Source organism: Coenobita brevimanus, chromosome 29 (genome assembly GCF_032717465.1).
Source record: "Coenobita brevimanus isolate Jiangsu-jjx chromosome 29, ASM3271746v2, whole genome shotgun sequence".
In the NCBI taxonomy this organism is placed as follows: Eukaryota; Metazoa; Arthropoda; class Malacostraca; order Decapoda; family Coenobitidae; genus Coenobita; species Coenobita brevimanus.
This window is the reverse complement of record NC_136982.1, coordinates 1714631-1727342: the sequence shown is the minus strand read 5'-3', so window position 1 is coordinate 1727342 and position 12712 is coordinate 1714631.

Here is a 12712-nt window from a genome sequence, read left to right as displayed (position 1 = left end):
TTTCCTGACATCTTTCCCCACATTTCCTCTCGGGTCCTTCTTTTCTTCGTCCTGTGTATATAATTTTCCTGTCTACTTCTTCTCTCTCTCTCTCTCTCTCTCTCTCTCTCTCTCTCTCTCTCTCTCTCTCTCTCTCTCTCTCCATCCCTTCACATGTTCCCTCCCTTCTTGCTTTCTTTCCCTCATCTCTTTCTTCCTTTCCTTTTCCTCTGCATTCCCTTCCCTTCCCTTTCCTTTCTTCTGCTTTCCTTCTCTCCTTCATCGTCCCCTCTCTCCCTCTTTCCCCTCACCTGTTCCTTCCTTCCTCCTTTCCCCACCCTCACCTGTCTCTGCCTTTCCCCTTACCTTCACCTTCCCCTTTCCTTCCCCTCACTTTCACCTGCTCCTCCCCTCACCTTCACCTACCCCAGCCTCTTCTTTCACCCTCACCTACATCACCCTCATCCTCCCCTCTCCCTCTTCCTCCCCTCACCCTCTTCCTCCCCTCACCCTCATTGTCCCACCCTCATCTCTCCTCGCCCTCATCCTCCCCTCACCCTCTTCCTTCCCTCACCCTCATTCTCTTCTCACCCTTTCTCCCCTCACCCTCATCTTCCCCTCACCCTCATCTTCCCCTCACCCTCATCTTCCCCTCACCCCCATCCTCCCCTCACCCTCATCCTCCCTTCACCCTCTTCTTCCCCTCACCCTCATTCTCCCCTCACCCTCTTCCCCTTCTAAACCTCTCTCTCTCCTCATCCTCCCCAGCCTCACCGCCTCCCTCCCCTCACTCTTACCTTTTTCCCACTTTCTCACCTTCACCTTTCTCTCCCCTCCCCGTCACCTCCCCTCCCCGACACCTCCCCCCCCCCCAGTTATCCAGCACTGGCGAGCGATCAATCCCGAGCCTGCCTCCCCTCCCCACTCCCCCTCCCTCCCTCTCCCCTCTCCCTCCTTCCCTCCTACCCCTTTTTCCAACCCCCTCTTCTTCCTTCGTGTCTTTCTCTCCTCCCCATATTTCTTTTCTCTCTCTTCTCTCCCATCTTTTTCCTCCTTCCTCTTCTCCCTTCTCCCTCCCCCTCCTCCCTCCCTCCTTCTCTTCCGTCCTCCCTCCCGACCCCCTTTTCTTCCCGTCTCTTCCCTTTCCTTCCACACCCTTTTATAGTGTCTTTTATTTCCGCTATTGTTCTCTCTCTCTCTCTCTCTCTCTCTCTCTCTCTCTCTCTCTCTCTCTCAACTCTATTTACGGAATGAATGACGAGCGGCCCCCATCATTGCCATATTGAACTCCAGGGGCTTAAAATAGAACCCTGACTGTTCTTAGGCATCGTTAGGCTGTTAGTGGTAGTTAGAGGGGCAATTGAACTCGCTAATTGCAAGTATGATGATGATGATGTTGATGATGATAATTGATGTTGATGATGATAATTGATGGTGATGTGGAGAGGATGTGGCACCTGTGTATGGACCTTTCGTGTTCTTCTCTACCTGCCTCTCCTCCTCCTCCTCCTCCTCCTCCTCTCCCTCTTCCCAATTCCATTTTCGCCACTCTTCCAACTGACATCATTAGGCCTGGCATCATTTCCTTCCTTTTCAGTTCCCTTTCTGTCTCATCATCATCATCATCGTCATTTTCATTTTCCTCCTCCTCCTCCACTTCCTCCTCCTCCTCCTTGCTTTACTATCCTTATCCTTCAGCATGTAGAGTTAGATCTTGTAGTTAAGAGTTAGATCTTGCAGTCATAGTTTTCTCTAACAAGCAGCCTCGAAAGGACCATAAGGTCTGTTGCTGTTTGCTTTCCTATGTAATCCTCCTCCTTCTCATCATCATCATTCCTCCTCCTCCTCCTCATCATCATCATCATCATCATCATTTCCCTTCTCCTCCTCCTTCTCCTCCTCTTCTTCCTCCTCCTCCTCCTCCTCCTCCTCCTCCTCCTCCTCCAGTGGGGTGTCTTTTGATTTTTTCCCTCTCTCTCTCTCTCTCTCTGGCCACCTCATTCAGCCTCCTCCCTATCTAGAGAATCGCTGGCAAGAGGCGGCAGGAGGAAATGAGGAGGAGGAGGAAGATAAGAGGAAGGAGAGAGGAGAAGGAGGAAGAGGAAGAGAATAGCGAGAAGGAGAGGAAATGATAATAAGAGAAGGAAAAGTGGAAATGATGGAGAAGGGGAGGGACAAAGGAAATTAAGGAGAGATGAAAGGGGAGAGAAGGAACGAAGGGAAAGGAGAGAGAAAAAGGAAGAGGGGGAGAGGAAAGAAGAAAAGGGAAGGAGAGGAAAAGAGGACAGAAAGAGGGAATGTTGGAGATGAAGATGATCAATTTCTCTCTCTCTCTCTCTCTCTCTCTCTCTCCCTCCCCCTCCCTCCCTCCCTCCCTCTCACACACACACACACACACACACACACACACACACACACACACACACACACACACACACACACACACACACACACACACACACACACACACACACACACACACACACACACACACACACACACACACGTACAAATGAAGGTAGCGGAGTCATAGGCATCATTAATCATGACAGTCATCACCAATGCTACCACAACTACCACCACCGTACATAATCACCACAACCACCACCATTACCACGATTACTACTACCATTACCACTACCACTAACCACAGTATATAGCCACTAAGTACCACCACAGCTACCGCCACCACCACCACCACCACCACCACCACCACTGCTACTACTACTACTACTACTACTACATTTGCCACAACTGCTTCATCTACCATCACAGCTCCCTCTTCACCTACCACATCCACTACCACAGCAGCCACAACTACCACCACAACTATTACCACGACAGATACCACCACAACTACCACAGTTACCACAACCACCACCATCGGCTCTATCGTTCTTAACATCAGGTCATCAAGTCGGCCGAGGATGATCAGAAAGACGGGAATGCAATTATCTTCACGGCTAATTCCACCTTTATCGACCCCGGAGAGAGAGAGAGAGAGAGAGAGAGAGAGAGAGAGAGAGAGAGAGAGAGAGAGAGAGAGAGAGTTACCTAGATACACAGACCTCGCAGACCTAACGATGCAACAATAATACTAGAGAGAGAGAGAGAGATTGATAGATGTCACCCGTGTTGCTGAAAATATGCAGTTAACGAGAGAGAGAGAGAGAGAGAGAGAGAGTTCTTCCTGTATCCAGACGATTTTATTCAGCTTAGGAAAACCCCCTCGTAGATCACCCGTATCATCCTCTTCTGTCTACTACCTCAAGTTCTAAGTCTCCCAAGCTTAACCCCTTCTGATCAGCGACTTATTTTTATGGTTGGTCTTGCTTTTTTTCAGACGATTTCGTTCATTTTTCTCGAGGTGGAGGGGTTAGAGACAGCCTAGACGATTTTTTGATTTTTTTTTTTTCCGAATTGGGAGGGTGAATTATAGCCTTCATTATTTATTTATTTATTTATGTGAGCTAGGAGCAAGGCAGTGAAGTGGCATTGGACAGGGCGATATGGAGGCGATTTGTTTGTGGCCACCCCTTACAGGATTGAGGCGTCTGGCAATAGATAGATAGGTAGATTATTATTAGTAGTAGTAGTAGTAGTAGTAGTAGTAGTAGAAATAGTAGTAGTAGTAGTAGTAGAACCGTATTATTATTATTATTATTATTATTATTATTATTATCCCAGGCTCGTTTGTACGTTAACTCGGTGGACTGCAGGCTGAAGTTACCCTCCTCCAGCAGTCCACCATCGTCCTTTCGGGGGATAGGGAGGGAGTTGAGGGACGTGTGTATAGCCAGGCAGGGGGGATTCCGGGCCATATTGGTGCCACCACGAGAAGGCTTCCTCTGTCGCACAGCACCATAACAGGAATAGAGACTCGGGGTGAAGAGGCTAAGTTTGGAGCGGGGCCCCCCCCCCCACACACACACACACCATTAACATTCATATCTCGAAACTGCACAGGAATATAAATGTGACTACAGTACTCTCTCTCTCTCTCTCTCTCTCTCTCTCTCGCTCTCTCTCTCTCTCTCTCTCGTTTATATGCCGCGCGCGTCCGCATAAGAGCATTGGTATCGCTTAGAAGTAGAAATTATTGAGGGTCAGTATTGTATTTAATGGTGTGTGTGTGTGTGTGTGTGTGTGTGTGTGTGTGTGTGTGTGTGTGTGTGTGTGTGTTTTGTCCAGCTGCGCCTGTAACTTGTAAATCATTGCACAAACGAGAGAGAGAGAGAGAGAGAGAGACTTATGTAAGAGAGGAAAGAAGGGGGACGAGAGAGAGATTTGAGATGGCAAGCGAGATAAATGTGTGTGTGTGTGTGTGTGTGTGTGTGTGTGTGTGTGTGTGTGTGTGTGTGTGTGTGTGTGTGTGTGTGTGTGTGTGCATAGATTTTGACACTCCGTTCCCTGAATCCCATCAATCTTCTTATATGCCATACACCTTCACATGTCACCACTTCGGCACCAGTACCCACAGTCCATATTGACCCTATACCAGTTCTCTCTCAAAGGACTGGTATGATGGTATTAACGTGGGTATTCTAAAGACATTGTTAGGTGTTGGGGAATATTAGTAATGTAAATTGTAAAGAAAATAAAGGGACAGTGTGATTCTCTCTCTCTCTCTCTCTCTCTCTCTCTCTCTCTCGGCTGGAGTAGGAGGGGGAGATGGAGAGGTAGGGAAGATGGAGGGACGTAAAAGGTCTGATAGAAACTTTATTGTTGGTAATAAAACTGAGGGAGAAAAGGGAAGACGTGGATGGATTGAAGAGGAAGAGGGGGTAGAGGAAGAGGAGGTAGAGGAAGAGGAGGTAGGGGAAGAGGAGGTAGGGGAAGAGGAGGTAAAGGAAGAGGAGGTAGGGGAAGAGGAGGTAGAGGAAGAGGAGGTAGGGGAAGAGTGGGAAGAGGAGGTAGGGGAAGAGGAGGTAGGGGAAGAGGAGGAAGAGGAGGTAAGGGAAGAGTGGGAAGGGGAGGTAGGGGAAGAGGAGGTAGGGGAAGAGTGGGAAGAGGAGGTAGGGGAAGAGTGGGAAGAGGAGGTAGGGGAAGAGTGGGAAGAGGAGGTAGGGGAAGAGTGGGAAGAGGAGGTAGGGGAAGAGGAGGAAGAGGAGGTAGGGGAAGAGGAAGAAGAGGGGGTAGGGGAAGAGTGGGAAGAGGAGGTACGGGAAGAGTGGGAAGAGGAGGTAAGGGAAGAGGAGGAAGAGTTGAGGAGAGGAGGGGATGAAGAGGAGGAGGAGGTGGAGGAAAAAGAAAAGGGGAGAAGACAGAGGAAGAATCAAAGGAGGAGGAGGAAGAAAAAAAGGAGGAGACAGAGGAAGGAGGAAATGAAGAGGAGGAGGATGTGAGAGGATGAGGAGGGAGAAAGTGGAGGTCGGGGGTAAAGGAGGAGTAGGAGAGAGGGAATACAAGAGGAAGAGGAGGAGGAGAAGGAAGAGATGCATCAAGAGGAGGAGGAAGAGATAGGGAGATCATGGAGGAAGAGGAGGAGGAAGAGGCAGAGATTGGAGATACAGGAAGAGGAGGAGGATGCAGTAGGGAGATCAGTGAGGAAGAAGAGAAGATAGGAAGATCAGGGAGGAAGAAGAGGAGAAGACAGGGAGATCAAGGAGGAAGAAGAGAAGATAGGAAGATCAGGGAGGAAGAAGAGGAGAAGACAGGGAGATCATGGAGGAGGAAGAGGGGAAGATAGGAAGATCAAGGAGGAAGAAGAGGAGAAGATAAGGAGATCAGAGAGGAAGAAGGGGAGAAGATAGGCAGATCAAGGAGGAAGAAGAAGAGACGATAGGAAGATCAAGGAGGAAGAAGAAGAGACGATAGGAAGATCAAGGAGGAAGAAGAAGAGACGATAGGAAGATCAAGGAGGAAGAAGAAGAGACGATAGGAAGATCAAGGAGGAAGAAGAGGAGAAGATAGGAAGATCAGAGAGGAAGAAGGGGAGAAGATATGGAGATCAAGGGGTAAGAAGAGAAGAAGATAGGAAGATCAAGGAGGAAGAAGAAGAGACGATAGGAAGATCAAGGAGGAAGAAGGGGAGAAGGTAGAGGTATAAGGGAGAAGGAGGAGGAATAGGAGGGAGAAGGAAAATGAGAGGCGGAGGTGCTAAGGAGGCGTGGAGGTTGAAATATGCAAATCGTTTCTACCTGAAGATGGAAGGTGACCTGGGTTGAAAATACATGTGAGAGACACTGCAAATTGATTCACCTTTGACCTAACACCTGACCCCTTCACCGCGATGACCTGGTTTAACGTAGTGTCTTCTTGCTGGCCATAGACGATTTTGTTGACCTCATCCAAGGGTATGAGGAGAGGTGTGGATGATGATGATGATGATGAGGAGGAGGAGGAGGATTGTAATGATGATGATGATCATGATTTTGGTGATGAAGATGGTGATAATTTTGATGATGATAAGTTTGATGATGAGGAGGAGGAGGCTTGTAACGATGATGATGATGATGATATACCCGAAGAAGACGAAGGGAAGGACGAGGATCAGGAAACAGTCTGCCTCACCTTTTTTTACCTGTGGGGAAAAGAAGAAGATCGCTGGGAAAGAAACTGCATATTTTTTTTTCCTCATCTTGCAAGGAAAACATCTTAGAAGGAACTTAAGACGGATTCAGGCTCTTAAGATGTTTGGCACTTTCATTATTATTCCTTTGTTTATTTGTTTGTTTTGTTTTAATTCTGGTCCTTACTTCCCCATTAACACGGGAAATATATACAGTTGTGATGATGATGATGATGATAGTGATGATGATGGTAATGTTTACGGTGGTGATGATGGTGATGTTTATGATGATGATGGTAATGTTTCTGATGGCTATGATGATGATGATGATAGTGATGATGATAATGTTTATGGTGGCGATGGTGATGATAATGATGATAGTGTTTATGATGATGGTGATGATGATACTGTTTACGATGGCGATGATGATGATGATAATGGCGATGATGATGATGATGATGACGATGATGATATAAATGATGGTGATGATGATGATGATGACACCTCCAAAAACATGGTGACATTTTCTCTGTATTGTTGCTCCTCCAGACGATTTTATTCAGTAAAGGAAAGTTGATTTAGACGATTTTATTGATCTGAAGGAAGATTTATTTAATAAAGTTAAAGGCAGGAGAGAGAGAGAGAGAGAGAGAGAGAGAGAGAGAGAGAGAGAGAGAGATACACCCTTTCAAAAATATTCTTGTAAAGACGATTTTATTCATCTAAGAAGAAATTTATCCAGACGATTTTATTCAGCAGAAGAAAGATTTATTTTGTATGATTATCGGTGGATTTAAGGGAGGACAATAACTGAGAGGGAGAAAGGCCCTTTAAAAAAAAAAGACTTTTATTCAGCTAAGAAGGGATTTATTCAGACGATTTCTTTCAACTGAGAAAATATACATGTGGTAAGAGAGAGTACAGGGGGAAGGAAGTGAGGCATGCCTTTTAAAATATTCGTGGCAGCTCCCTAACACCTTTTCCTAAGCGATTTATTTTTTTTGGATATGACTGGAGTGGATGATTGTGTGTGTGTGTGTGTGTGTGTGTGTGTGTGTGTGTGTGTGTGTGTGTGTGTGTATGTGTGTGTGTGTGTTTAATATCGTTTTGTACGTTACCTATGCAGAGTGTGGCGATATTGGAATGATTTATGTAAACCTAAGAGGAGAGGAAGGTGTAACAAGCAAAAATAAATCGCTTAGGAAAAGGTGTTAAGGAGCCTCCTTAAGATGCTAAATTTGGGGAAGATGGGAAGGAAGAAGAGAGAAAGAAAGAGTTAAGATGCACTGAGAAAGGGAGGAAAGGGAGAGAAAATCAGGAGGGAGGAAAGGGAGAGACAAGCAGGAGGGAGGAAAGGGAGAGACAAGGAGGAGGGAGGTAGGGAGAGAAAAGCAGGAGGGAGGAAAGGGAGAGAAAAGCAGGAGGGAGGTAGGGAGAGAAAAGCAGGAGGGAGGTAGGGAGAGAAAAGCAGGAGGGAGAAAGGGAGAGAAGAGCAGGAGGGAGGGAGGGAGGGAGAGAAAAGCAGGAGGGAGGAAAGGGAGAGACAAGCAGGAGGGAGGGAGGGAGGGAGAGAAAAGCAGGAGGGAGGAAAGGGAGAGAACAGCGGGAGGGAGGTAAAGGAGGTATGCCCCCTACTGAGAACCCCGCTACGCCCTCTCAAAATATGCAAAGATAATACAGCAGTGGAATACAAATAAGGAATTCAATTATGTTACACAGTGAGGAATACAACTGCTATCAGAAAGGAAAAAATCAGGAATGCGGAGGAATACAAACAATACAGCAGAGGAATCCAACAGAGGAATACAAAGGAATTCAACTTAGTATTATCATAGGAGGAGAATCCAAATACTTAAAACACAGCATGGGAGAGGTAGGAAGGAATTCAGCTGAGGAATACAACAGAGGAATTCAATTTAGGCAAGATACTTGATATTTTGGAGTCTTATCAAGGGGAGGAAGTCAAAACCCAGCAGGGGGGACAAGGGAGGTATGCCCCCTACTGAGACTTACTATAATATTCCTCGATAATACGCACTGATCCTGTTGCATTATTCAGATCTCTCTCTCTCTCTCTCTCTCTCTCTCTCTCTCTCTCTCTCTCTCTCTCTCCTCTTGGCGTCAGTCACCAGATTTTTCCGCTTCGATTTTTTTTTTTTTTTTTTTTTTTTTTTTTTTTTTTGCTACTACCGTCAGACGCTTTTCCCCAGCTGAGAGAGAGAGAGAGAGAGAGAGGAGCTTTCTGGTGTAAATAAAACATTGAAATAAAATAAAAATAACTTCTTAATACATGGTCTGACGTGTGCCTCTTCGCCTTCGTCACATTCAGATAAAAATGAGGAACGACAAAGTATAGTCCTGGGTTCGAGGAAATGGAGCCTGGCCTTTGTTTCTTCCTTTATGCTAATTAGCAAAACGAAGATGAAATACAGCACATGATGGAGTACATAATAATTACATAATTATACACAAGAAAATAGGTACATGTATATAGGTGTACATACATAAATACATACATACATAAATAAATAAATAAATAAATACTTCTGTCTATCTATCTATTCTGGCCACAAACAAATCGCCTCCATGTCGCCCTGTCGCCTGCCATTTCACTTGATACGGCGTCATGTTTTTCCTAACCAATACCCACGAATCTTGATCCCTACGGTATGCAGTGTCTGTCTCTGTCTGTCTGCCCGTCTGTTTATTCATCTATCTGCCTGTCTGTCTATCTATCTCCCAGCCTCCATTCTGATCCCTCCAACATTCCGAACCTTCTTTCTGACCCATCCAGCCTTCCTAACTCCAACCTCTCTTACCTCCTTCCTAACCCTCCAGCCATCCTGACCCTCCTCCCTTCCTAACTTCCCTACCCCCAACCTTACTAACCCCCCAACCTTACTAACTTTTCTCACCTCCAACCTTCCTATCCTTCTTCCTAACCCTCCAACCCTCCAGCCTTCCTAGCCTCCTTCCCAACCCTCCAACCTTGCTAACCTTCATCCTAACCCTCCAGCCTTCCTAGCCTCCCTCTTAACCTTCTAACCTTCCTAGCCTCCTTCCTAACCCTCCAGCCTTCCTAGCCTCCCTCTTAACCCTCCAACCTTCCTAGCCTCCCTCCTAACCCTTCAACCTTACTAACCTTCTTCCTAACTTTCCAGCCTTCCTAGCCTCCTTCCTGGCCCTCCAACTTTCCTAGCCTCCTTCCTAACCCTCCAACCTTCCTAGCCTCCTTCCTAACCCTCCAACTTTCCTAGCCTCCTTCCTAACCCTCCAACCTTCCTAGCCTCCTTCCTAACCCTCCAACCTTCCTAGCCTCCTTCCTAACCCTCCAACTTTCCTAGCCTCCTTCCTAACCCTCCAACCTTCCTAGCCTCCTTCCTAACCCTCCAACTTTCCTAGCCTCCTTCCTAACCCTACAACCTTCCCAACCTCTCAGAACAGGTGGGTACGAAGTTGATGCGACCGGAAATACCTGTACCGCCCCTTGCCCTTAGCGTGCCTCAGACGTTCACTTATTTTCCAAGACGTTCACTTATTTTCTTAGGCGATCCTTATTTTCTCCCGGTACAGTATATCGCCCACAGGTAACATCTTGGAAGACGTCAGGTGAGGCATGCACAAGCAGGGACAAAAGTTGGGATGGAGGGGTTAGGAAAGAGGTTAGGAAAGTTGGAGGGGTTAGGTAGGAAAGTTGGAGGGGTTAGGAAGGAGGTTAGGAAGGTTGGAGGGGTTAGGAAGGAGGTTAGGAAAGTTGGAGGGGTTAGGAAGGTTGGGTGGGTTAGGAAGGTTTGGTAGGAAGGTTGGAGTTAGCAAGGAGGTTGGGAAAGTTGGATGGGTTAGGAAGGAGGTTAGGAAGGTTGGAGGGGTTAGGAAGGAGGTCAGGAGGGTTGGGGTTAGGAAGGAAGTTAGGAAGGTTGGAGAGGTTAGGAAGATCAAGAAGTATGGATGGAAGTTAGAATTGATGGAGGGATTAAGAAGGAGGTTTGGGAGGTTGGAGGATTAGGACGGAGTTTGGAGGGGTTAGGATGGAGGTTAGGAAGGTTTGGAGGGGTTAGGAAGGTTGAAGGGGGTTCATCTGCTACACACGTAGGCCACGTCCTTCTCTCTCCTCCCACAAAATCAAGGAAAACCATCTACAGGTGGAGAAATATGCCAAATCTTTCTTATCTTAGGAATATTACACAGCAGAGGAGCATGGAAGAAGAATTTAGATATTACTCGAATATTACTCTTATTTCTGTGCCAGACTGTGACTTGTGTTGGGTGGGGGTCAAAAGTTTTATACCGGTAATTATTTTCATGTGTGTAGTGCTCTCTCTCTCTCTCTCTCTCTCTCTCTCTCTCTCTCTCTCTCTCTCTCTCTCTCTCTCTCTCAGGAAATAATATACATAACCTTTTTTTCATCTAGCTGGGAATTTTGCCAATATTAATCAGTATTTTTTAATATATCTTTAACATTATGGGTCTTAGTCTGGATGGTTTAACAAGCTTCCTAACACCTTTTCCTTAGCGATTTATTTTGCACATTAGGTCTTTTATCTCGCGGGTTATAGTATTTGTTGTTTTAATAGCGACATACTTTGGATCAGTAGCATATAAAAAGGTGTTAAGGTGTAGTATGCTGGTTATATCGTTAAACATATGCTGCAAAATCTTCAACTTCGCGCGATAAGTCTCTGGTCTGTATTCTTGTGGAAGCTCCCTAACACCTTTTACTAAGCGATTTAGTTTGCATATTACTCCATGTCGTCCTCTTCTGTGTTACTTAAAGCATTCTAATATCACCATCCTTTGCATAAATAACGTGCAAAACGATATTATCCAGCCGTATCCAAAAATAAATCGGTGAGGAGGAGGTGTTAGGGCTTTTTACCATTTGAGAGCTAACCCTGCCTTTGATATTCCACTTTAAGATCAGTGTGGGATAATTTAGGGGCAGTATTCACGTGGGTATTTACCTCTCGCTCAATTACCCCAGCGGACAATGAACGAGGTAGTGGGGTAAGATTGTTTTGGTCCTTCAGTGCGTTGGCGTGTTCAGTATTCCTTTTATTTCCACGTAATTGTATTCAGTCTTTAGGAAAATGCAAGGATTGGATATTGCCCTCATTAGTCCATCAGTAAAAAATATCTTTCCATGATGTGTAAGTCGTCTGGAGGTAAGACTAGTAAAATAATAATAATAATAATAAAAAAGTAATAATAATAATAATAATAATAAAACACTGTCGCATAAACTGAACTGTGGGAAGTAGAAAATGAAGCATAATAAACATTGGTATCCCTAACTCAGCCCTCCCAGCAACACACGAAATATCACTGAGACAAATGGGCACAATATATGAACTACCCTGTTAAAGTATTCACTATTGAGATTTTTAGTGGCGCATGTGTTTTGACGGCATGATGCAGTTACACACACACACACACACACACACACACACACACACACACACACACACACACACACACACACACACACACACACCTGGCGGGTACCTGGGTAAAGAATGTTGCCGCTTTAATTGATTTATGTGTTCATTTACCGAGCACATAATGGAGTGTCTGGCTGGGTTTGTTTATGTTTGGTTTCCGAGCGAGCGAAGCGAGCGTGGACACTGTTAAATGAGTAGTGGGGAGTTGACAGCTTTACCACACGTATCACCAAATCTGTGTTATTTATGAACACTATGAAAAGTACATCGTTGGAAAGCATAGGAAAAAAGTAATAGTAATAGTGATGTAAGTGTTATTTTTTTGCCTTTATATTTCTGAAAAAAAAAAAAGTCACATCGCCAAACAGAACATCAGACAACACCAAAACACACACACACACACACACACACACACACACACACACACACACATTCACACACCAAACTCCTTCTATTGTCCTTATTAGTGCCTTCCCATCCCTTCGACACACACACACAGACAGACACACACACCACACACACACACACACACACACACACACACACACACACACACACACACACACACACACACACACACACCGTTGGAAGAGGCGTAAGAAAGAGCAGGAGGTGTTACTGAAGTAGCTTCTCTTAAAATTCACGAAGATGCCACTGAAAAGACAAAAAGCGTCAATTTTGGCAACCATTAATAAATATATAAATAAATAAGTGCGACCCGCCATGTTGTGCTGTGAGGGTACTAAATTTGTAATATGTACATTCTGAAATTACATCAACTATT